The sequence below is a fragment of the Prionailurus viverrinus genome, chromosome B1 (assembly GCF_022837055.1).
Source record: "Prionailurus viverrinus isolate Anna chromosome B1, UM_Priviv_1.0, whole genome shotgun sequence".
NCBI lineage: Eukaryota > Metazoa > Chordata > Mammalia > Carnivora > Felidae > Prionailurus > Prionailurus viverrinus.
Window position 1 is genome coordinate 121,656,197 of NC_062564.1, and position 24,272 is coordinate 121,680,468.

The following is a 24,272-nucleotide window of genomic DNA, read 5'->3' on the forward strand; positions in this document are numbered from 1 at the left end:
ACAACACAGAGATTTCTTATAATTCCCATGATACCAGTTTTACACAAGCACCTCTGGAAAACTGAATATGTCTGCTGTCACCACTATTATTCACCATCGTATTGGAGATTCTGTCAAATGCTATAAGGCAAGAATAATATTGGAGATTCTGTCAAACACTATAAGGCAAGAATAAGAAAAAAAAAGCATCTAGGTTGGAAAGGTAGAATTAAAAAAAATATCTTTATTTGCAGATAACATGACTATCTGTGCAGAATATCTGGTGTAATTGACCAAAAGCTCTGCTAGAACGAATAAGTCCTAATACATGAGTTTGGTAGGATTGCAGGAAACAAGATCAATATGCAAATTCAATTGCATTTCTACATCCTACCAACAAAAAATCACAAGTTAAAATTTTTAAAAGTACCATCTATAACAGGACTTAAAACATGAGAATTTCAGGTGTAAATTTGACAGAAGATATATGTCTACAGAACAACTCCAAAACACTGCAGAGAGATATTAAAAAACTAAGTTACTGAAAAGATATATCTATTCATGGATCTTAAGTCTCAGCTTTGCTAAGATGACCATTTTCCCCATTGGATGTACAGATTCAATGTGGTACCAATCAAATTCCCAGCAGGTTTTGTTTGGTAAAAAGCTGAATTATGATATTTATATAAAAATACAAAGGAGGGTGAAAACATATGTTCACAGAATGTACAAAAAATGTTTGTGGCAGCTATTTATGATAGCCAAAAAGCAGAAACAACCCAAGTGACCATCAAAAGGTGAATGCTAGGGATACCTGGGTGGCTCAATTATTAAGTGCCCTGCTCTTGATTTTGGCTCAGGTCAACCTGAGCCAACCAGGTGAACCATTTCATGGTTCGTAGGTTCGAGGTCCACATCAGGCTCTGAGCTGATGGTGCCGAGCCTGCTTGGGATTCTCTCTCACTCTCCCTCTCTCTCCACTCCACCTCCATGCATGCTTTCTCTCTTTCAAAAAATAAGTAAATAAACTCGAAAAAATGTGAGTGCAACATAAAAGACTCATAAATATGGAGATCAGAGGGTTGCTGGAGGCGTTGTGGGAGGGGAGATGGGCTAAATGGGTAAAGGGCATTAAGGAATCTACTCGTGAAATCATTGTTGCACTATATACTAACTAACTTGGATGTAAATTAAAAAAATAAATTAAATTAAAAAAGAAAACAATGGTGAGTGCTAAACAATTTTTAATAAATATTTCCTTCAATTTAAAGTATTCAAATTCATTATAATTGTTTAGAATTTAACTTATATTCAATGGCATTTTCACTCATCAGTAATCTTTATGCCTTCATCATCCTGGAGTTTTAAATATTAATGTATGGCTTGGTCTATTGGAGTAGTTTTTAAAATAATTTTCAAGAATGTTTCATGAATAATACACTTTATGTCCCCCCCACCAACTCCTTAATATGTGGAAATTTATCTGCTGCCCCTTTGTGCAACATTCATCTTAGTTGTGTACAAAATTATTGGGTCCTGAAACCAAAATGGGAAGCAAAATTTGTTTTGTATTCCTGCATAAAAGTTAGGAGCAAACCTGGATCTGTTATTTTGTACATAACTTTGCGGGGGTGGGGGGGTGGGGGCGGAGAAAGATGGCATTAAACCCATATAGTCATAGGCTGCTTGTTTTGATTCAAGTTCTTTAAAACGTTTGAAAGGGGCGCCTGGGTGGTTCAGTTGGTGAAGCATCTGACTTCACCTCAGGTCATGATCTTACACTTTGTGAGTTTGAGCCCCACATTGGGTTCTGTTCTGACAGCGTGAAGCCTGGAGCCCACTTTGAGTTCTGTGTGTCTCCCTTTCTTTCTGCCTCTCCCCTGCTCACACTCTATTTCTCTCTCCAAAATAAATACACATCAAAAAAAAATAAAAAAAATAAAATGTTTGAAAGAATGAGTCTATTGTGACTACCCAAAATAAATTTGAATGAAATTTGTGAAGTACGTTAAATCTATTCGACTGGTTTACTGTAGTCTCAATTTGTTGAGGGCATAAACACAAAAAGCACTTGTTTGACCCAATAATTAGTACTTTCCATATTCAATGGTAGTTCGTTTTCTACTAGGTACCCCATTTCCTAATTGGTCAGTCAGTTTGACTCAAGAAAAATCTCATTAATCTTAAAAGTCTAATTTCAGTAATTCGGAGCCAAACACATTCTTTTTAACTTGTGATCTCCTATTCGGTTCAAACTTTACCTCTACTTACTCTATTTCCTTTCCTTAGGCTACACTCGTGGTTCTAAGGTTTGAAATGGAGAGGTTTGGAGTGAAGCAGGATTCTACTTAAATTCACCTTTCGTGAAAGTCTCGTTTTGTGTTGATGCATCTGGAAAACAGGGAAAGGCAGATATTGACGTTACTAACACTTGATTGGTAAATGCTTTCTCTGTGTGCTTCCTAACCTCGTTCATATCATATCACACACACACACACACACACACACACACACACAATTACAGTATCTGCACAAAATATTTGGGAAAATGGGAGGGAGTTTGCAGTCTTTATATGACTTGAAGAAAACTTTTATTATGAAAAAAACAAAGTATGAAGTACGAAGAATATATTAAAGGTTGAATTTGCTTAACTTCATGTAAATGTGTTCCAAAGGGAGAAGGAAAAGGGAGGTTCCAGTGGTGAGAAAGGTCTTTTTCCATATCCCTCTTTATATGGGAGACTCTTGCCTGGAAGTTCTCTCTCAGATGTCCTTCAGGCTTCGTTGACCAGAATTGTTTCACATGGTCATCTCCTGTGTGATATAGCCATCCCATACCTGGCACACAGCCATCCCAGGAATGTTTCTATGGCTACTCCAGAACCGTGTTACGTTGCCACCCCAGGACTGTGTCCCATAGCCAACTGAGACCTGTGTCACGTTGCTACCCAAGTACCATGCCACATGACCAACCCAGAATAGTGTCATATGTCTATACCAGAAATGTGTCACTTTGCTACCCAAGAACTTTGTCATGTGGCCACTCTAGAAATGTGACACATCATCACATTGCTACTGCAGGACTGTCACAGTGTACCCCACAACCATGTCACGTTTCCACTCTAGGATTCTGTCACATGGCCACCCTAGAATTGTGTCACATCAGCACCTCTGGCAGCAAGAAAGCTAGGAATGCTGTTAACTGTTATTTTAGGTTCTTTTGTGGGAGGCAGACTGTTCCAGTGAAAAAGAAAGGAGGGGAAAATGGTCAACTATTGGGTAGGCAACCAGCCCGATTTTGTGTGCCCCTAAAATGCATGTTTGTTTGGGGTGGTGTATGTGGGTGTGTCTGTGTATGTCAAGAGCAAGAGCTAAAGAGAGATTCAGGGAACTATCGTATTACAGGTTGGGTTGAATTACGGAATACACGAAGGCTGAATCCTTATGATGAGGAAAGTGGAGTGAATTTGCTGAGATGAGAAAGGCAATTGGTGGAATAAGGCAGTAAACAGATGCCTGTCAACTATATTTCTCACGATGCAGTCTCTGTGCTCAAATGGACTTGTAGTACCATCAGGAAAAGTTTCCTGGGGTTGTTCCCACCTCAGTATAGAACCTAGGAGTTAATTCCAGGATCTAGGCTTCCTTCCTTCCACCAGGGCAGCAAGTAGATTCCATCATTTCATCCAGCAGGGAGCATATCAAATGGAAGAGGTGTATGCTTACCCAGCTCAAACAGCTCTCATGGCTAATGCACAAAGACACAGATTTTCTTCATCTTCTGTGGGCGGGGGTAGTGAGGACCAGAATCTTAGCACAGAACTCAAAAAATGTTATCCAGATCAGGGACGATCCTTCCAGAGGAAGGGAGCAGAGAAACGCAGTTTGTTATCAGTGCAACATCTCATGAGAAACTCAAAGGCAACACTCAGGACATAGCATTCTGCTTAACTGCAGCTGGACTGACACTGGCAATCACCTTCCTAAAAATAATAATAACAATTCCTTTCTTACAGTGCATCAAGAGCCTGACTTTAAATATGACCTGACTGGTATTTTGACATGTTATTTAAAAAAAATATATTAAATTCTTCAGCTTATTTATCTCTTTGCTGAGTTTTTATTATTTAAACAAAAACCTGAGGATTATTTGCTACTGGAATTGTCTGTGACTGTGAAATAAACATTCTGAGTTAACTACACAAAAAAATGGAGACACAGGTTCAAGAGGCTGCTACTCAGAGGACGGGACGCATTTATCTTGGTTGCGTTAACTAATTCAGGGTATCTTTGAAACGGCCACCCAGCTCTCCAAATGTGGATGGTGGGGGATAGCATTCAAGCCACTGTGGAGGCTAAGGTGTTGCCTGCAGCCTCCCAAGATTCAGGGCTTTTGCAAGCAGCTGAGCACAGCGTTTGAGAAAATTACAGAGCAATGTTCTTGTGAGGAGAAGGAACCAGCCCTCCCTCCCACTGCCTAATTCCAGGCTACAGCGCCCACCGTGTTCTCCTTCGTTTCTCTTCAATGACAACCTGACTCTCAAAAGTGTCACTAATAAGCCGGTTCCCAATTAGCTGTGGAGGTTTTTCAGAGCTCTTGGCAATGTTCCTGTAGCTTCTGGAGGCTGTTGCTGCCTATAAACTGAGGATCCTTTCTGCTTTGCACGATTCAAAGGCAGGAGCTACTGGGAAGGCGACGCTCTAGTTTCATTATTCCTTGCTAGCAGGAGAACAGAATGCATTGTTTTTAATGCTCAAATATGTCATTTGAAGAAAAAAAAATGTAATTCCTCCTTCCCAAGCCAGCTCTCCATTACTTATTTGTGCAAGTGCATGCGTACATCCAGCAGCACACGATGTTCACACGGACGAATTCTCAGAAAATCCTGCACAGCAATTTAGAGACTGCAGGGTATAATAAAGAAAGCCCAAGCTGACGGTTTGGAATGAGACTGTAAGTAAGGCAGAAACAGGATCTGCCATTTAGCTTTGATGAAACAGGGACAGTAGGTTGACTCTTGAGGTGTCTTTGAGTTTGACTTGGGCTCCATTTGGGTATTTAAACAGACGCCAAAGCAGGCTGCCCCCGTCTTCCACTATGAGCCACTTTGCTGGTAGAAACTTAATCACTATTTTACATCAGTGCTCAGACTGTGCTTAGGACAAATGGGAAGACTACCCCATTATCCTTGCAAGGTATCAGTGCATGGCTGGTTTGTCATCTATGGCCTTTAAATATAGAATTGAATCTTGTCTGTCCTCAAAGAACAGCTCAAGCATCCCAGTCCTCCCTGCCAGTGGTCCTCTTTGGTCCTTTTGTATGTACCCTCATATCAGGCTTCTAGAAATTCTATGCAGCAAATATTATTATTTCCATTTCACAAATGAGTTAAGTTTATCTTCCCAATCACTGGTTGAGCATAGCTTACATCCAAGTTTAGCTAAGTCTAACTCCCATGTTTTATCTACTATATCATCTGTCATAAACCAGGAACTGAGCTTGCAGAGACCTTAAAAAGGGTAGGTAGTGAGGAAAAAGAGAGATTCCCACCACTAGTTAGGCCTCTGGACGCTTTGTATACCAACTCTTTTGGGTTGGTACACCAATTAATACTATAAAGGTGGCGTGCCTTTTATAATATTCCTAGTCTAATTTGAGTGAAATGGAAGTGGAATTAGGTGTGGAAATATGTAATTCCACAATGTAATAGCAGGGGGCTATTTATACATTGTCATTTATAGAACATATAGTCTCTACCAAGGATTTTGCTAAGACCTTTAATGTAGCATCCTTAGTAAGAGCTTAATTAATGCCTGTTCTATGCGGTTGCTTTTGCCCATGGTCATTCACATATATCTGGAAGAGATTAACCACAACATTTGTGTGTGGTGCTTTTCTTAAATAACAATTTGTATGTTACCAGTTATTTAATTATTTGACTGAAGCCTGTTTGCAATGTTAAGAGTGAAAGTCCCAGAAGGCAGCATGTGGTCTTCCTCTGCCCCCAGAGGCTTGCAATCTTCTAGAAGCACCATAGGCGGTGGATGAATATTTGTGATGCACTGACTGGCCCATCATGCTGTGCTAACACACAGACATGACAAGGTGTTCTCTTATAGATTCCAGAAAGGCCTTTGTCCCATTTGACCAGGAGTAACTTCGAGGAAAGAGACACATGATAGGAGAGTGGAGGGCGATCTCCTTCCTTGCCTGTTTGCGGGTTGATTGATCCTCTATTCGTTTCATCTTGGGAATAGATGATAGAATACAGTCTGCCTTTTAAAATATAAATAGTTTTGCCTTGTTCTAGTGGCTCCTGTAGAAAATGGGAAATAAAATGAATTATGGAACAAGAAAAAAAATGCAATCTTCCTTTTTCTTGCAATCTTACATACTATACCTCACTTTTCTCTTTAAGAAATGCCACCTAAAACTTACTTTCTTCTTTGTACAAAGCATCAGGTTATAGAAATACAGAATAAATTAGCAAGTGAGGGAGGGGAAGAAAGCCGATTTTGGCTGTCTGGGATGCCCTGCCTTTCTTAACTTGTGCTTCCTTCACCCTTCCATCTCATTTGGTTGTTTGCAGAAGCGAATGAGAAAATGGAAAAAGAGAAAGTTTATATAGTTGCTCACATTGATGAAGCACATATTCTAGATGAGATACTCTAGCCTCCAAAGGATTAGTATCTAGTAGAGGGTGTTGGATACAGACATGATAATTATGATGCCAGCCTGAAGCTGGAACTACTCCAGTATTCCAAAGATGATGATGGTGGTGGTGATGGTGATGTGTGTGTGTGTGTGTGTGTGTGTGTGTGTGAGGGAGAGAGAGAGAGAAAAAAAAATGCACAGTCAGAAGGAAAGACAGAATTTCTACTTGTAGAGATTTGAACTTTTTCATGGACAAAACAGCATTTGGACCAGGCCTTGAAGGACTGGTAAATGTTTGAAGGAGAAGACTATTTCAAGGAAGAAAAAAAAAATCTAATTTATTGATCCTAAGGGGTTCAAAGGAATCTATATTGTTAAAGAGTAAGAATCAAGAAGATCGATGTAAGGTAATAAAAGAAATCTACATAGGCATCGGAATGTGGGGTCTCTGATTCCAGGCTGAAGAGTTTGTTGGCCCTGTCAATTCAGGAAACGTTTTTATATTGGTGTACCTGTTTGGGGAGGTGAGTAGAATGGCCCGGAGGAGGGAAAGACAAAAATTTAGGAGATCGGGCACTAGCTTCCTCTTTTAGTTGTTTACCTAGCAGAGATTGCTCAACAGGTGCGAAGGAATGTGAGTTGATGTGAGAAAGGTTTCAAAGATGAGGAATGTTAAATGCAGGCAAAAGAGTAGAGAAGGAGACTGGAGCAGTTTCTGAGCTTATCCAGAAGCATGTCTCCTCACCTTGCGTATAAGGTTTCATTAATGTCTTCTGTTGCTGCTGCTCCTTTCCAGATGTGTGCAGGCTGGGGGTGGTGAGGACTGGGAATGCATAGCCATGGCCACTGCCATGTGCAGGGCCCGGATGGGGAAAGCCCTGGGAGATAAGCCAGGAAAAGACAAGGTGTCTGTTGTCAAAGACCTTTCTCTCGTGTGGGAAGATGAACACAGAAAAAACTCCATTATATTTGATTCCAAAAACTGAGTACATATGTGTCAACAGTGAAAAAATATGGTTTTTAGGGTAACACTACTCATTTGGGAGTGAAATTTTGTTTATTTACCCTTTTATATTTAAGTTTCTCATCTGAGTAATATAAAGTAGATAATTATCTCTCCTCACAATTAGTGAGGCATATTTGCCTTCAATCTTTTTTTTTTATTTTGAGAGAGAGAGAGAGAGAGAGAGAGACAGAGTATGTGCAAGTGGGGGAGGGGCAGAGAGAGAGGAGAGAGAGAATCCCAAGCAGGTTCCACACTGTCAGTCCACAGCCCCATGCTAACTTGAGAGCAGCGAGATCATGACCTGAGCCAAAACCAAGAGTCGTATCCTTAACGGACTGAGCCCCCCTGGAGCCGCAAGCACTCCAATCTTCTATTGATTATTTTTCCCTTCTCTGGTTTTCATTTTATTGTCATAATGAACATTATGTAAGGTACATCATTATATTGGACTGAGCTATGGAAGTATCTCAGATCTCCTCAAGTAATTTCAAAATTGATAAAAAAAATTATCATATTTTTACTTGGAATGCAGGTGGTATGCAGTTCTGTGGGAAAGTCAGGATTTCATTAATAGATTAAGAAAAGCCTTGGTTTCATGCAATTTTTTTCTCTAAGGAAAAGTATTTTTCAGACTTCATGAATCTTTAAGTTATCTCAGTGAAGACTGTGTAAGCAAGGATTTTCTTTGTTTACAAATGGGGCAGTTGAGGCACTGAGAGATTAGGGGTGAGATTTTACTAAAAAAACCAATAAATTTCTCAATGTAACTTGGAATTTATATCATGTTGCTCATCTATGGCAGCTTCCATTGCCTTAGAAACACAGAGAGGTGTGAAGAAAGTTCACGTTTAATTGGCTACATCATCCACCAGAGGGAGTGAATTTTGCACTCCCTACAAACGTGCAGCCGACCCAGAAGCTGGTGTGGACTCATTTCTGAGCAACCATCTCTCCCTCCGCCTGAGCCCGGCCCAATGTGTTCCATGTATCTCTTTTCTGAGATTTCTTTCAAAGCTAGAGTAGGAAGTCTCTTTGCCTTCTGTCTCCCCTATGTACCTTCCATTTATAAACAGAAACAAATAAAGCAAGCGAGGACATTTCACTTGTTAAATTTAGCTATTTTTTTGCTGCAGGCCTGCCTACTTAGAGATTTTTTTTAACCCTACTCAGTGGTAAGTTGTTACCAAAATCCCAAACCCATTTGATCTAAATATAATAAAGTTGATGCCCTAGACTACCAGGAACTTTGAAAATATAATTTGCGTTCAGTTATTGCCTCAGAGAGGATGCTGTTCTGTTTGTACATTCAGTGAGATTAAATTAATATTGGTTCCTAGGGAACCTCATCAGGCATCCAAAAAAGCACTGTTTGTTGCCATTCATTTGACACCTTGCCAGGAAATTTTCAAGTCAATTCAGATAGACTGAATAAAGTCTTAAAGTGTTATTTCATGAGACTGTCACCTGCCCACCAAATGCAGAGTTCATCCTCTTTCTTAAAAAAAAAAATTTTTTTTTTGAGTTAATCACAAATTTTTACTCCTCAACCCCTGAAACTATTTCTCAAACGTAGGGTATGGTAAAAGTGATAGTGTTTTATTGTACTCTATATTTTAAGTCTGTATTCTATTTGAAATGAGAATTGACTATATATATATATATATATATATATATATATATAGTATATAACTGACTATATACATATAGTATATAGTATTTATAGCATATATATAGCATATAGCATATATGTAGTATATACACTATATATAGCATATATATAGTATATATATAGTGTATATATATATAGCATATATATACACTATATATAGTTAGTGTATATATATATACACTGCTATATATGTATATAGCACTGCTATATATATATATGTATATATATATATATATAGTTAGTGTATATATATATATAGCTCTGCTATATATATAGTATATATGTGCTATATATATATAGTGTGTGTGTGTGTGTGTGTGTGTGTGTGTGTGTGTGTATGTGTGTGTGTATAGCAGGGCAGAGGAGCAGGGAAAGAGGGAGGGAGAGAGAATCTTAAGCAGGCTCCGTGCTCTCCATGGAGCATGTGGGTCAATCCCACGACCTCGGGATCATGACCTGAGCTGAAATCAAGAGTTGTATGCTCAACCAACTGAGCCACCCAGGTGCCCCAGCTATTTTTCAGAAAACAGTATTTCTTATATCTTTTGATGAACATAATTCCTCCAATTTTGTAACATCTAATTTAAGGTTCACTTTTTCTGTATACTTTGTTATACTAAACCTTAGAAATATAATTTGGAAACATCAGTAGTTTGGATAGTGTTCTCCGCTGCAACCAAGCAGCTGTCACCTCCACTTTTTCCTATTTGCATTATATTTTCTTACCAGAGGATTTTGTAGCCCCTTCATTTATTCTTCATTTGTAATTGCATGCAATCTTAATCCTCTCTCCTTAGGTAATATGTTTAAATTTTCCTTCCTCTTTATACCACATACTGCATTCTAATTTCCTTTTGGAATTATGATTAGCACATGGAGAATTGCACAAAATCCTGGGTACACTCCAGAGCAACGATCCCTTCTGGGTTCTTCCCTACCTCTAGTTCTGTCTTTCACAAAAACACACATGTGGATATCATCTTCCCTGTAATACACTGGGAAAGAAAATAAATCACCCTTTTCCTCCTTTTTATACTCATATATTAAAAATAATCTTCACTTTATTGATGTCATTATCCTCCATTTGGTTAAAATCTCTACCAGTAAATACGTCATCAACCTAGTTACGATTCTTTGGTTTTTCGTAGCAAAAGCTAGCTCATTCAAGACTACATGGTTTCACAGGATTGATGGGTGGAGACCAAATCTTAGAAATAGGCAGATCTCAAGCACCCCTAAGAGTTGGGTGCCAAGAGCCATAACAATGCTTTTTTGCAGGAGTAGCCTGTTCTTGAAAGGCCTACGTGAGCTGGGACCTGGGTGACCTGGTCCTTCTACTAGAGATTTGGATTCCATGAAAGGAGATCTCTAGTGGCCTTGTGTCATGAACCTACTCCTTGGCTAGAATGGTCAACCTGTCCCATTATAGTTCTACCAAACTGAGCCCAATGGTGAGGCAATTCCTCCTTAATAGGGATGTTATTAGAAAGTGAAAATTGATACTAGGTGGTCAAAAACAACTACCACTAGACTAAGTATGTCCAAACAGAAGCCTCATTTCCATTTGTGGGGAAGCTCTTGAGATCTCACATTTGGATATTCAGATTGATTCTGTATAGCAGCCTTGCTTCAGAGAAGTTCTGGGATCTAAGCAAATAACAGTGGGGGACCTTGTGGGGCATGAGTGTAAAGGAGAGGCACAAATATCTAGTCACTATTCTTAGCACATATCCCCAAAGGCCCTGTGTGGTGCAGTGGGGAGTGCTGTCTCTCATCATGTCTTGGATTCTGCACGGAGCTACACTCAGCGATGTGCTGCCATGTGTCATTCGTCAAAGTCCTGAATTTGTTGATCTTCACATTGGTGAAGTCAGGTGAATGCACAGGGAATATAGTTTATTGCAGAAGTCAATCTACTTGTTGTCAATGTTATTAGTTACTCAGAAGTTGTAGGATTAGAAAATAGCTTCAGGTAGCTAGTTAATTTTGAAGGATCTGGATGCTTAACTACTATATTATATTGTTTTTGTCTGTTGTTTATTCTGAAGAAATGACACAGTCCAAAATGTTACTGAAATTTTGATTCTAAACTATATTGTTCTCATATTTAATCTAGAGTGAATAATTTATTAAATAAATATTTATTAAGCAAGGACCATGCTCATTTTCTAACTACTTCTTTTGCTTTTCAAAAGTAGCTTACATTGAGATGCCTGGGAGGCTCAGTTGGTTAAGTGTCCGACTTTGGCTCAGGTCATGATCCTGTGGTTTGTGAGTTCGAGCCCTGTGTCAGGCTCTTTGCTGATAGCTCAGAGCCTGGAGCCTGGTTCAGATTCAGACTTTCTCTCTCTCTGCCCCTCCCCCACTCACACTCTGTCTCTCTCTCAAAAATAAATAAACATTAAACATTTTTTTATATAATAAAGATTTTTTAAAAGATGGCTTATATCAGGGGTGCCTGGGTAGCTCAGTTGGTTAAGCATCCGACTCCTGATTTTGGCTCAAGCAGTGACCTCAGGGTTGTGAGACTGAGCCCCGCATAGAGTCCTACATCAGGCTCTGTGCTAGGTGTGGAGCCTGCTTAAGATTCTCTCTCTCCCTCTGCCCCTCCCCCCCAATAAATAAATAAATAAATAAATAAATAAGTACATAAACATTAGCTTGGATTAAAATAATCTATGCATATCAAAAAATTGAACAGAAAAAAAAGATTCAGACAGAAGAAAATGCATCTGTTCCTGCATTTTTTTTTTCTCATTCTGGACCTGCTGCTGAGAGGAAGCAATTTTAACCCACTGGGCTGGTTCTTTTGATCATCACTTCCACCATTCCAATAAATAAGCACATGTTGCTATTTTTGATTCAACAATTTAGACTTCTTATTTTGATAAATGAGGATTTGTCTCATTTATTATACCATCATTTTAGCTCCCTTTCCTGCACTCTCCTAACAGAGTAATACAACTAATTTTTAGATTTTCTTATTTATTATTGCATTACAAGTAATTTAATGATACAATTTTCTCTTATTCTGTCAAATTGTTTTAGACTCTCCTAAATTCCACCTTGAAGGTTGATGATATTATTGTCCCTACAATTTCCTTCAGCCCTTCTCCTTTTTTTCACTTGTAGATTTCCATCATCTGATCTTTTATTTTTAATGTTGTCAAGGTTGAAAATATCCACATTCTCTAATTCCCATGGATGTTTTCCAATCCTTATCTAGAGATTACTCCTAACAGAAATTAATATAAAGTGTTTGCATTATTTAATTCTTTCGGGATATAGCCAGACAATGTACTTTAATTACATTTACTATTTGTAATACGTGAGTTTCCTATTTATTTCTTGTAGTGTTTGAATTTATCACAGCCTCCATGTTTTCAAGTCTATATCCCACCCAGGTATTCTACTTATTCTTGTTTCTTCTTCTCTCTAGTAGGTCTCTCTTACCTGGATTGGGCTGATTTCTCCCTGAAACACCTGCCCAGCTTTCCTGGATTAGTGTCAATACTGCTTGGGTTCTAAATTCTCTTTTATCTAGGTTCATTTCACAGTTTTTCATTTCACAATTTATTACATTGTCAAGTAAATTTTTAGGACAAAGTGTATGTAAGATAAAATACCTGAATCCTTGCATGTCTGAAAATTTCCTTATTTTTCCTTGTACTGAGAAGTAACAAATTCCATCAACTGGTAGCAGGCCTGGTAATAGTTATGCTCCCTGGTAAAATAAGCAATTTCACAGAACGCCAACATCAGACACATGACCGTGATGAAACAAATAGAAAACACAGGATTTAATGGGACAGAACATAGCATGATGTGTAAACTTATCAAATCACTGAATTGTACACCTGAACCTAATATAACATTGTGTGTCAATCACACTCAAGTAAAAAATAAAATAAAATAAAATAAAATAAAATAAAATAAAATAAAATAAAATTTAAAATAAAAAAATTAAAAAAAAACAGGATCACTTTATAATCAGGTCTGAGCACATACAAAAAGAAGAACACAGATCCGACCGTGCAAATGTCCAGGCTCTTCACTCTTAGCTAATATGAATGACTGTTGCTTTCATGCCAATTAAGTTTAGACCTACCTGTTCATTTCTCCTGATTTCCAGATAACAGTTATTAAGATACCTAATCATGGGATCTGCCGATAATGCCTAAATCAAAGCAAAGCCTACCCCTTTGCATTTTTTACAACACCACTCGCAACAGGACTAAATCCTATAACAAAACTGTCTTAACACCTGCTTACAGAGATGCCCATGCTTCCCCAAGTGGTGAGATCTTCCTTTCCTGCAGCAAGAATGAATAAACTCAACCTTACTCAACTATTGGTGAGTTCCTGGTGGTTTTTTGATTGGTGGGCATTGACATATGTTATTTGTACTTTGGCTGGATATGGAATTTTAGATCTCCTGGTCTCAAAACTTGGAAAGTAATTCTTACTGTCTGTTAGCCTCAGTCTTTCTGATGAAAAGTCTGGTGCCAGTCTACTTTTTGTTCTTTTGTAAATGACGTGTGTTCAGTTTCTCTGAAAGCTCTAGGGGCAAATATAACATTAGGTAATACTTACTGAGTACTCATCATGTTTCAGACATTAAACAATGCATTCTTCATGCCTTAGCTTATTTGATCCCCACAAAAGCCAAATGAGAGAGCTACTACCTGAGGTTAATACAAATGAAACTGGCCCAAGGTCACACAGCTAGTTAGTGGCAGAGTTGGACTTCAGCCCAGATCTGTTCTGCTCATAATCCCTAAGGCTGCACCATTATGCTAATGATACTTCAGGATTCTCTCGTGAGCATTCTGGCATAAAGGTTTACTTAGTGAAAAATTGGAAACTTCTGATTAAAATCAGGATTTGAGATTGCACATGGCTTTTATTGGCAGGCAATTCCCAATTTACAAATGGGCTTAGCTTTAAAATTTCCTCATCTTTAGCTGAATGTAAGACAACCTTGGGGAAAAGAATGTCTGCACCAAGTCCAAAGAGAATAGAATAAGATGAACTTCACATACACACGTACATTGGAATCATTTTGAAACACTGACATTCCTGACTAGCATGCTGCACCAAAAGAGAAATTTGCATTATAAAAACCTGGAAATGCCATTAAGAATGAGTTAAGAACCTCTGTGTTTATCTATCTATCTACCTATCTATCTATCATCTATCTGTATTCAAAATGCAAATATTTGGTTATAACAAACAAGATTGCAAAACTATCAAAGAAATCAAAGTTGATAGCTTACAATTAAAGTCTAAGAGATCTATGTAAGTGAGGGAGCAGGGCAATGTTTTCCAGAACTGCATCCTTGATGATGAAATCCCTGCATCTGAAGCTCTCATCAGGGTTTCCAAGCCATCTGTCAGATCATACTAAAGCTGAAAAGCTACTCAGCTCTCATCAAAGTCTTAACAACCTTAATTTATCCCTTTTCTCATTCCAAGTATCTTGCATTGACTCTAGTTTTCTGGGCATTCATGAAAAGGAAGAGCAAATTATCAGAGGCAGTTTTGGTGACATGATGTGGCTGCCATTTTTAGCAAGAAGAAGGCTCCTATAGCAGAGTTTGAAGACATAGTGACTTTCTAGCAGAGGTAAACAGTGCTATAGGTGGCTTTGCTGTGGCAAAGCAGGAAGGACATAGGGTTTGGAATATGAGTCATGGCACAAAGAACATGGAACCACTCACTAGCTTAGAGCACAGCACATCTCTTAAGAGTCATCCATTCCTTCAGAAACTGTAGATCAGTTATACCTTCTTACCACTTCTCATCTCTGAGGTGCTCTCTTCAATGAGCTTCTTGGTCTTGTTGGTGTCCAGAGTGGGATACTGTTTCAAAAAATTGTGTGTGTGTCTGTGTGTGTGTGTTAGAGGTGGGGGTGAGGACCCGGTGTTTTGTGAGCTTGGGTTTGCCAAGTTCCTTAGACTACGGAAGCTCAGCTTCAATGCTAATAAAGCTAGCTGCTTCTGCTAATTCTCAACTGAGTGCACATACTGATGAGTAAAACAAACTTACAAACTCCTGCAACAATTATAGGCTGGCCAGTTGACCTCCATTTATGTAACAGTACTTTAGTAGGGATACAAAGTTCCTGAAGAAGTCAAGGAAAAAGAGTGAACAGGCTGAATGCCACACCATTCTCTTCTGTAGGCAGAAAACCCACAAGGATTTTTCTTCCCGCAGGAAGGGAAAAAAAAAGTATCCTCATTATCATGTCTACGAGGTCCTTTAGATCTTTGTATTGGTAGGTTTTCTTTTGTTCCCCTGAAGGCATTTGGGGATTCAGAAGACAGAAAACATGGTTTCTTTGAGAGCCAAATCTCTGGATGTTTCTAATGTGTTACAGCTCAATTTTTGTAGCAGTTTCTGATGCAATATGATTAGAGCTGAGTATATTTAGATCCAGTGGCCCAGTCATCCCCTCCAGCAATTTCGTGGTGCCAGGGAGAGAAAGAAATGAGAAGAAATAGGAATGGATTTTTGGTTGAGGAAAAATCTGTTTAGTTTCTGCTGACAAAAATGCTGATATGCCAAAAAGGAAAAAAACAACAGCAAAAACAACGTATCTCACACAGAGCCGCACATCCTACTGTTGGTTCAATTTCAGACTTTTTCTACTTTTATCTGCTATTATCAACATGACTTCCCTTGACCAAAATCAAAACAAAAAAGATACCAACAACAACAAAACAGAATCTGAAATGCTCTATTCTCTCAAGGATTACCTAAATCTTCTTGTGAAATTAAATAATAATTGTTGCTCTGAATAGTGTTATATAGGCTAAACTATACCTCCCCCCCATCAATATTCATTTCTGTTGTTGATGCCCAACAGTCAGGGTGAAGAGACAGGAATTTCCTTATGTGCTGTGGATCAAGATGACTGCTAGCAAAAGATGGGATAGTTTCATCAATTTTTTATTGAACTGGTGGTAAGCCGTTATTCACGAATTCTTGGAAAGGCTTCTTCAGACCTAAGTCTGACCCAGTGGCCTTTATTTTCCAGGATAATATGTTACCAGTAATCTTCCTTCACTGTCTATATAATTTCCTTTTTTTGGTGTGGATGACAAACTACTACGAGTAGAGTAAGCAAGGTGTTCAACATCAGGTCCAGGAAAATCAGCGGTTACAGATCATTGCTGAGTTCAAAATCGAGCTTTACCACAAACTAGCTGTCTGACCATGGCCTTCATTTTCATGTCTTCAAAGCAGGGATATTAATGATATTTAACTCATGGGGTTATTGTGGAAGTTTACTAAGGTTATATAAAGTGGTTAAATTGTATCTGATGTGGATGAAATGCTAAACAAAGGAACTGATTCATGGATACAACACCCCTCAGTTGGGGGTGACTCTGGATACAATACACAGAATAGTTGAGACCTCGCTTTGGGCTTAAATAAATACAGATTTTATTACCTCGCATCTATGAAATCTGCATAGAACCTTGAGGAATGCATCACATATTCATGGGTAATTAACCATAGAGTCTTTGGAAAGCCATCCATTTCCTTATAAGGCCTACCTTCACATCATTCCTGAACCTGGAGTTTAAACATGGTGCCCTGGGGTGCCTGGGTGGCTCAGTCGGTTGAGCGTCCAGCTTCGACTCAGGTCATGATCTCAGAACTCAGGAGTTTGAGCCCCACATTGGGCTCTGTGCTGACAGCTCAGAGCCTGGAGCCTACTTCAGATTCTATGTCTCCTTCTCTCTCTGCTTCTCCCCTGCTCACACTCTACTCTGTCTCTCTCTCAAAAATAAATAAAGATTTTAAAAAAATTTAAAACATGGTGCACTAAAGTCCAAAGCTATTCTTTCTGAATAGAGACTCTTCTTTTACTAGGGACATTCGAGTTCTCCCAAGCTCTTTCCATATTTAAAATGTGGTTGATATTCTATTAATTACAAAAATGATAGCAACAATGATAACTCCCACATATGTACAAGGAATTGAAGAAGACATTGTAAGCTATCTCTCAGATTTGGAAAACCCTGAAAATGGTTCTAGATGATGGTAGCTGGTTTCAGAACGAGCTGCTGAGGTACCTCAATGACTATAAACAACCTGTTTCCTGTTGGATTTTCTTCCCAAGGTTAAATCAGGTTTTCCAGCTTCCATTTCTCCAGGTAGCCTGGGGTGACTTCATGATTTGAAGGCCCGACAAACAGTAAGTATGTATTAAATATTAGTTGTATCCATGAATCTTTGTGAACCTTTTCATGTCTCCCTACAAGAAAGTTTCCAATCTCACATGACATATCCCCCTATGGCATGGCATAGGACCCTGTTGAAATCTCCCTTCCCTACCAGTTATCATTTGCTGTAAAATTATGCCAGTCGGCCAGCAAATCCCTGACAGTTTTGCTTCCACCAAACCCAGAGGGTTCTGACATGGGGATATGTGAAACTACTGGTAACGTAATTTTCTACAAATCGTTAGAAGTCTGAGGTCTTGCCTCAGTGATTAGAATTCACTGGAAGCAGACAAGATGAAAGTACATTTGCAAGTTAACAAAAAACTCCTAAACGTCATTATATTTCGCTTCTTTTTTTATAGATGCTGTTGGAATCTAAGCACGCAGTAAGAGTGACTTCTTGCTACCAAGTGAAACCTGTAAGAGAAAATTGGATTTCATTGAAGTATGAGGTGTTCCAAACACTGCTTGCTTCAGCCTCAGTTGAAAAACAACTCCCTCACTGCTCAGAGATATATTAACATCCCTCCTCTGTCAGTTCTTGAGGTTGTATCTAAGCCAAGACTGAAATTCACTGGAAGTTGTAAGTAATCGAGAATCTTTGTCATAAATGCCAGAAAATTATTATGGGGAAAAGTTACATTTCATCAGCATTTTTCAAAGGTTGTTTCTTTTCATATTTTTCCCACTTTTCATTTCTATACTGCAGTAAGTCCCTGGTTGGGCCGAGGTTGAGGTATGGAGCTGAATGAAAAAGTTTGCAAAAACCTTGGAACTTTGTGCTCAGGGAGGTAACGTCCAAATGATTGGAGATTTAGGTATGTCATATAATAGCAGATTGTGATTTTACGGCTTCTGGGGTTTACATTGCTTTGTCACACTTCAAATAGTGACACCTTTCAATGTGTCCAGAATCATGTTTATATTTCCAAGAGTAAATGTCTGCGAAGTATAAAGATTGCTTCTTTTTTTCCCCCAAATTCTCAAGTGCTCCTGATATTTATGTAGCATTTTTTTTTTGCTATCTTTAGTTGTCATCTTCCACATTTTATTTGCACTAAATGAATCCAAGGGAAGAAAGTGATGAAAAGCAAATAAGGATTTGCAGAGTCCTTAATAACGTTAAGTTTATTGATTTAAATATGAGGGAGTCAGAGAAGCCTGAGTAATTGTAAAACTGACCTGTTGGTCACACGATTCTACATTAAGGTGGTCTAGCTAATATTAAATTTGGTTCTTTAGAAATAATGGAGGTGAATAGATTCATGACTAGTATTTAGGTTACAATTTAACATTTATTAAATCTCATGGTACCTCTGAAGAGTATTGAAGAAGACAGTCATTTATAATACAGTTTTAGGAAGGCTTGTATACATGTGTATGGATGTGTGTGTGTGTGCATATTGGTATTTATTCCAGCAACATAAAGTAAGTATAATCTAGTTCTCCTGATATATAAAAAATGGCATTGTCCTTCACTTGGGAAGGAAACAGTGAGTATCTCTACCCCAAAAAGAAGTTAAATTCTTTGCATATGATTTTATCAAACAAGTAACAGCAACTCAACTCTTTAAATGTCATATCTGAGAAGAGGTTTCTAGAAGATACCTAGGAAACAAAAATATGTTATTAGTAACTCTTAATATTTTTCTAATCACTATTAATACCTACTGAAGGCTACTTGCTATTTGTTGTTGTTGTTTTTTTCTTATCAGTATCAGGTGAATCAGTTTTGCTTTTCCCAGCAGGAGAACTCAAGGTCATCTTACAATCCTGTAAGACTTGTTGATTCTTTCTTCATAAGATTTTTCACATAAATTCTTTTCTTCCCATTTCTACTGTATGATTATTGTCTAGGTTTTTAATACCTTAGCCCATGACTGTTTCATAACCTCCCATCTGATCTCCATGACTATGGTCTTTTTCTAATCTATTTTCTAAAATGATGTATAGCCAGATGCATCTTCTTGAAAGGCCAGATCCATTGTAACACTCCTGGCAAATGAAAGACAAGAGCCAAATCTCCTCAGTGATTTCTCATGTTTGGAGGATAAAATTCAGACTTCTCCAAAGTTCCCTCAAGGTATGCCTACATTGATTTTTGTAACATCTCTTTGTGGCATGAACTCTCTAATCAATCCAGACAGATTTTGTCACTGATCCCCTATTTTGCCTAGTACATCCAAATTTTTACACCGTTACCTAGTTTCATCAAATAGTTATCAATATGTTCTTCAGGGCTTGTTCCTACAGGGTCCATGGGACAGTTACGGATAACAGAGAGTAAATTAGATTTAAAAAAAATAGTAACATAAAGGAAGAAGGAACAACATTTCTTGTACAGAGAAGGCTGAAGTTGGGATCTACTCAAGAAAGAAATGGTGACCAAACAGCAGAATGAATACAATGACTTACCAGACAAGGAACATGCAGAGCAAAACTTGGGGCTGTATTAGTTTTCTACGACTACCTTCACAAAATGCCACAGACTGAGGCAGTTGAACAACAGAAATTTATTGTCTCATAGCCCTAGAAGCTACAAGTCCAATATCCAGTTGTCTGCAGAATTGGTTCCTTCTGAGAACTGTGAGGGAAGGATCTGTCTAGGCTTCTGTCCCCGGTTTGTAAATGGTTTTTTTTGTCTCTGTGTCTCCTCATATTGTCTTCTCTCAATCTATGGCTGTCTCTCTGTCCAAATCTCCCCTGTTCTAGGACACCAATCATCTTGGTTTGGAGCCTATCCTGATTATCTCATTTTAACTTGAGCACCTCTATAATGACCCTATCTTCTAATTAGGTCACATTCTGTGGTATTCTGAGGGAATATGTCATAAATTAAGATGGATTGATAGATAGATAGATAAATAGATGATAGAGTTGCCTCGCTTACTCTAAATAATTTATATTTTTTCTTCATTTTAACTTTTTGTCTTCCATGATGATTTATGACATCAACCATTGTTGCAAATGGCAGTAATCTTAGACATTTCCTGCTTCTGGAAATTTAACCAACAGCTTACCTCACTTTGTTTTCTGAAGCAACTGAAGTTGATAAGCCCTGAAGAGAGGACATGGAGATGGAAATAGAGGGAGTACTTCTAGGGCCAACATGAGTAGTATTCCCAGCCAACCATGCAGTCACAAACAGCTGTGAGGTAAGAAAAGGATGAGTATGTGGAGTGGAGGATGATAGGGCACAGGAAATGGGGCAGGGAAGGTGTCCACCCTCTCTCACCAGGAACATCCCTTCTTTCCATTGTCCTGGGTGACATAAATGTCATTCTTGTTATTCATTTTCTTTTCATGGGTACATGAAGTAGAAACAGGGCAAAGCTGAAAATATATTGATTCAGGTTATAGGCCTCTAGCACAAGTGGGCAAAACATAACACAGGATGAAATATTCAAAGACTGTGACAAACCTCTAGCAATTCTGTAGTTTGAAAATACTGATAATAAACTATATACACACTATGGTAAGTGCTATGTGATACTATCTTGAGAGCAAGACTTGGCAGGGGTCAGGGAGGGAGTAGTTTGAGTATTCTATTGCTGGATAATAGATAACTACAAATTTAGTGTCTTAAGGTAACACACATGTATTATCTCACATTTTCTGTAGGTCAGAAAGTTTGTCTCTACATTGATGAAGGTCTTCTGGTCATGGTCCCACCCATCTGAGAAGTCAAGGTATCTGTTGGGCTATGTTCTCATCCAGAGCTCAGGGTCTATTCTGAGGTCAGATGGTGTGTTGGCAGAACTCAATTCCTTATGGTTGTAGGATGGAGGTTTCTGTTTTCTTGCTGGTTATTGGCCAATGATTGCTCTCAATTTCTAAGTTTCCCTCAGGTCTTAGCCATGTGACCTTTTCAAAACATGGCAACTTACATCTTCAAAGTAGTAGGAGACTCTCTCTAGCCTGCTATAACTGAGTCTTAGTATAATGTAACATAATCATGGGAGTGACTCTCTTGTTCATAAGTTCTGCCCACACTCAAGGGGAGAGAATTATTATACATGATATGTACAACGGGTGGTGGAAATATTGAGGAACAACTTAAAATTCTGTATATCATAAGAGCTTATAAAAGGAAATATTGAAGTATCATTAAAAGGCCGGATTAACAAAACAACATGAGGTATTATTTTCTAAACTCCCTCTCCGCACCAAAATATTTCGGGGGGTATAAATACCATAAATCCTTGGAAGTTGTACAGTATTGTGAGAGAAGAGGGTTGAGAGTTGCTGAGAGCAGAGGGTAAAAGAAAAACAGTTGTAATTATTGGCATAATTAAAATTCCCTTTTCTGTTCTAATTTGCATTTTCCTATTGCATTCACCATTCGAGGTCTGGCCCGGAATTTTGCCAATAATAAACTTTCTGTAAAAACTTGAGTTTAACTAGAAAAAGTTGGGTGAAGTGTGGGGAAATGAGAGGCATGATGTGAGGTACCCTCTTCTGGTTCCTTCTTAAAATGTGGCCACAGAGCTAGATCAGGAGAGCATCCTTTGCCCCATCTCTGCCAGTGCATGCTTCTGACTGTCTTGACATTTTATATTCTTTGTATCCAAGTAAATAGCAAGGTCAGTATCATATGAATATGGAACAAGATAAACTCCCTCTATTCCCCAGGAGTCGGTGCAGCTGTATGTGTCCTGATGATGAGGAACATGGCTGTTTTCTGGAGACCTATTCCACATTGTAACTATGCCCAGTGCCACCCAGGTGCCCGTGAGAAACTACTTCCAATCCCGGCAGAGTTGTTTCTCTGAGATCTACTCTGAAAAGTACAGATGAAATAGCTATGTTCATCTTCAGGCACGTAGGATGCTCCTGTTTTATTTTCTCTCCCAGTAACGACAGACGCCTAATATCTGTAGTTTCTCACCTTGTTACGACCCTATTTTCATTTTCCCTTAAGTTAGCTCACCTGCTGGTTACCACCAGCTGAGGTAGGAGGGGGTTTTCTTCTCCCCATATGCTGGCTCCAAACCCTCATATTCCTGGCCTGTGGCTCTCATGTTACCTGTCCACCGAAAGGTGTCCTGGCACTTCCCGGCCCCCAGGGGTCACACTCCCCTTTCCAAAGGGTCTAATAAATTCACCTCCAAAGAAACTCCTCTCTCTAAATTATAACAGATGAAGATACAGGAGCTGATGTCTGTCAAGAAGTAAGCTCCTTCATTAAATGAGGTAATATGTCCAATTTTGTGGTGAAATTCATTATTTTGGGCTAAAAAACTCTCTTTAAGTATGATTTCATTGTCTGAAAATACAAAATGATTTCCTCTTAAGAAATGTAAAAAGTTCAAGATTTGCACGTATCTTCCAGAATGCAGATTTACTATGTGGTTGATTGGCATTAATTTTTGCTATATTTAAGAGCCTTTTAGTTTGAAAAGATTAATGACAACGTAAATGTAAAATATCTTAACGGCAGTATATATTTCTGTATATTGGCTTGAATTCATTCTTTTAAAAACATATCTAGGGGCACCTGGGTGGCTCCGTTGGTTAAGCATCGGACTTCGGCTCAGGTCATGATCTCCCAGTTCGTGAGTTTGAGCCCCGGAGTCGGGCTCTGTACTGGCAGCTTAGAACCTGGAGCCTGCTTTCCATTCCTTCTCTCTCTCTCTCTCTCTCTCTCTCTCTCTCTCTCATTGTCTCATTGTCCCTCCCCCACTTGTTCTCTCTCTCTCTCTCTCTCCATCTCGTAAGTAAATAAATAAACATTAAAAAATCTTTTTAAATAAATAAAATTATATCTAAATGCCTACTTTCTCTGTTGCTCTACAAGTGCCACTCTTTCAGTTACCTCTTGATGCATAACAAACCATCCTACTAAAATTACAACAACATAAGTGACTTAAAACAATAACAACACTGACTGTGCTCATGAATCTGGCATTTGCACAGGATTTGGAGGGGATGGTTTGTTTCTGTCCCCCTGGGCATCAGTGGAGTGGCTCGCAGTCTGAAGTCTGACTCACCTGTATTTCAGGTGCCTGGATTGGGAAGCCTCAAAAGGCTGTGGGCCGGAAGAGCTGGGCTCCCTGGGCATGTGGTCTTTCCATGAAGTTTTTCTGGCATGGTTGCTTCAGCATATTGCACATCCTGTCACTTTGGGCCACCACGTGCATGTCTAAAGGGAGGGAGAGACAGACAGAGCCAGAGGAAGCTGAATGGCCATTTACTACATAGCCCTGGTAGTCGTATGTCACCTCTACCTCATCCTTCCTGTTGGGTCAGTCATAAAGGCAGATCCAGGTTCAAGGGTAGGGGTGGGCGGGACTAGGCTTCACATCTTCAGGGGAGAATGGCAAGTGTCTGGAGGAGCAAGACAGACTGGAAATATCACTGTGACCGTTGCTGAGAAATGCAATCTGCCATAGTCTCATTATCGGAGTGAGGCAGGTGTGAAAATAGAAAGCTCCCGAAGGCGTGGATTAGAGGTGAGGACCGGAATATAAGTTACAAGCTGAGAAGTGGTGTGGGTGTGAGTTAGTGGAAGGTGTGTGAATTTAGAGTCCAAAGGTCTGAGTTCGAAGCACAGTTCCATAACACAATGAATGTGTAGCTGTAAGTTACCAAATCTCGATGAGCCATGTGTTTGCCATCTACGAGGTAATAATACTTACTGCTCAGCACTGATACAAAGGTAAAATAAACCCATGCATATATGAAAGTGGCTCTTATAGGATGCCAGGCTAAAAAAAGGTTAGCATCACC

The 24,272-nt window shown here is 38.9% G+C and overlaps 1 long non-coding RNA gene across 1 annotated transcript in view; it reads right to left on the minus strand.

Annotated features, from left to right (window-relative positions):
• The window catches only part of LOC125163641 (uncharacterized), a 46,963-nt gene extending 23,912 nt beyond the window's left edge, over positions 1–23,051 (minus strand). Inside the window, exons 1-3 of the long non-coding RNA XR_007151530.1 lie at positions 12,936–23,051; positions 7,380–7,512; positions 2,251–6,296 (exon numbers count right to left, since the gene is read on the minus strand). This is a non-coding gene — a long non-coding RNA (uncharacterized LOC125163641). The remainder of the gene's footprint in view (positions 1–2,250; positions 6,297–7,379; positions 7,513–12,935) is intronic.
• Positions 23,052–24,272: the final 1,221 nt, after the last annotated feature.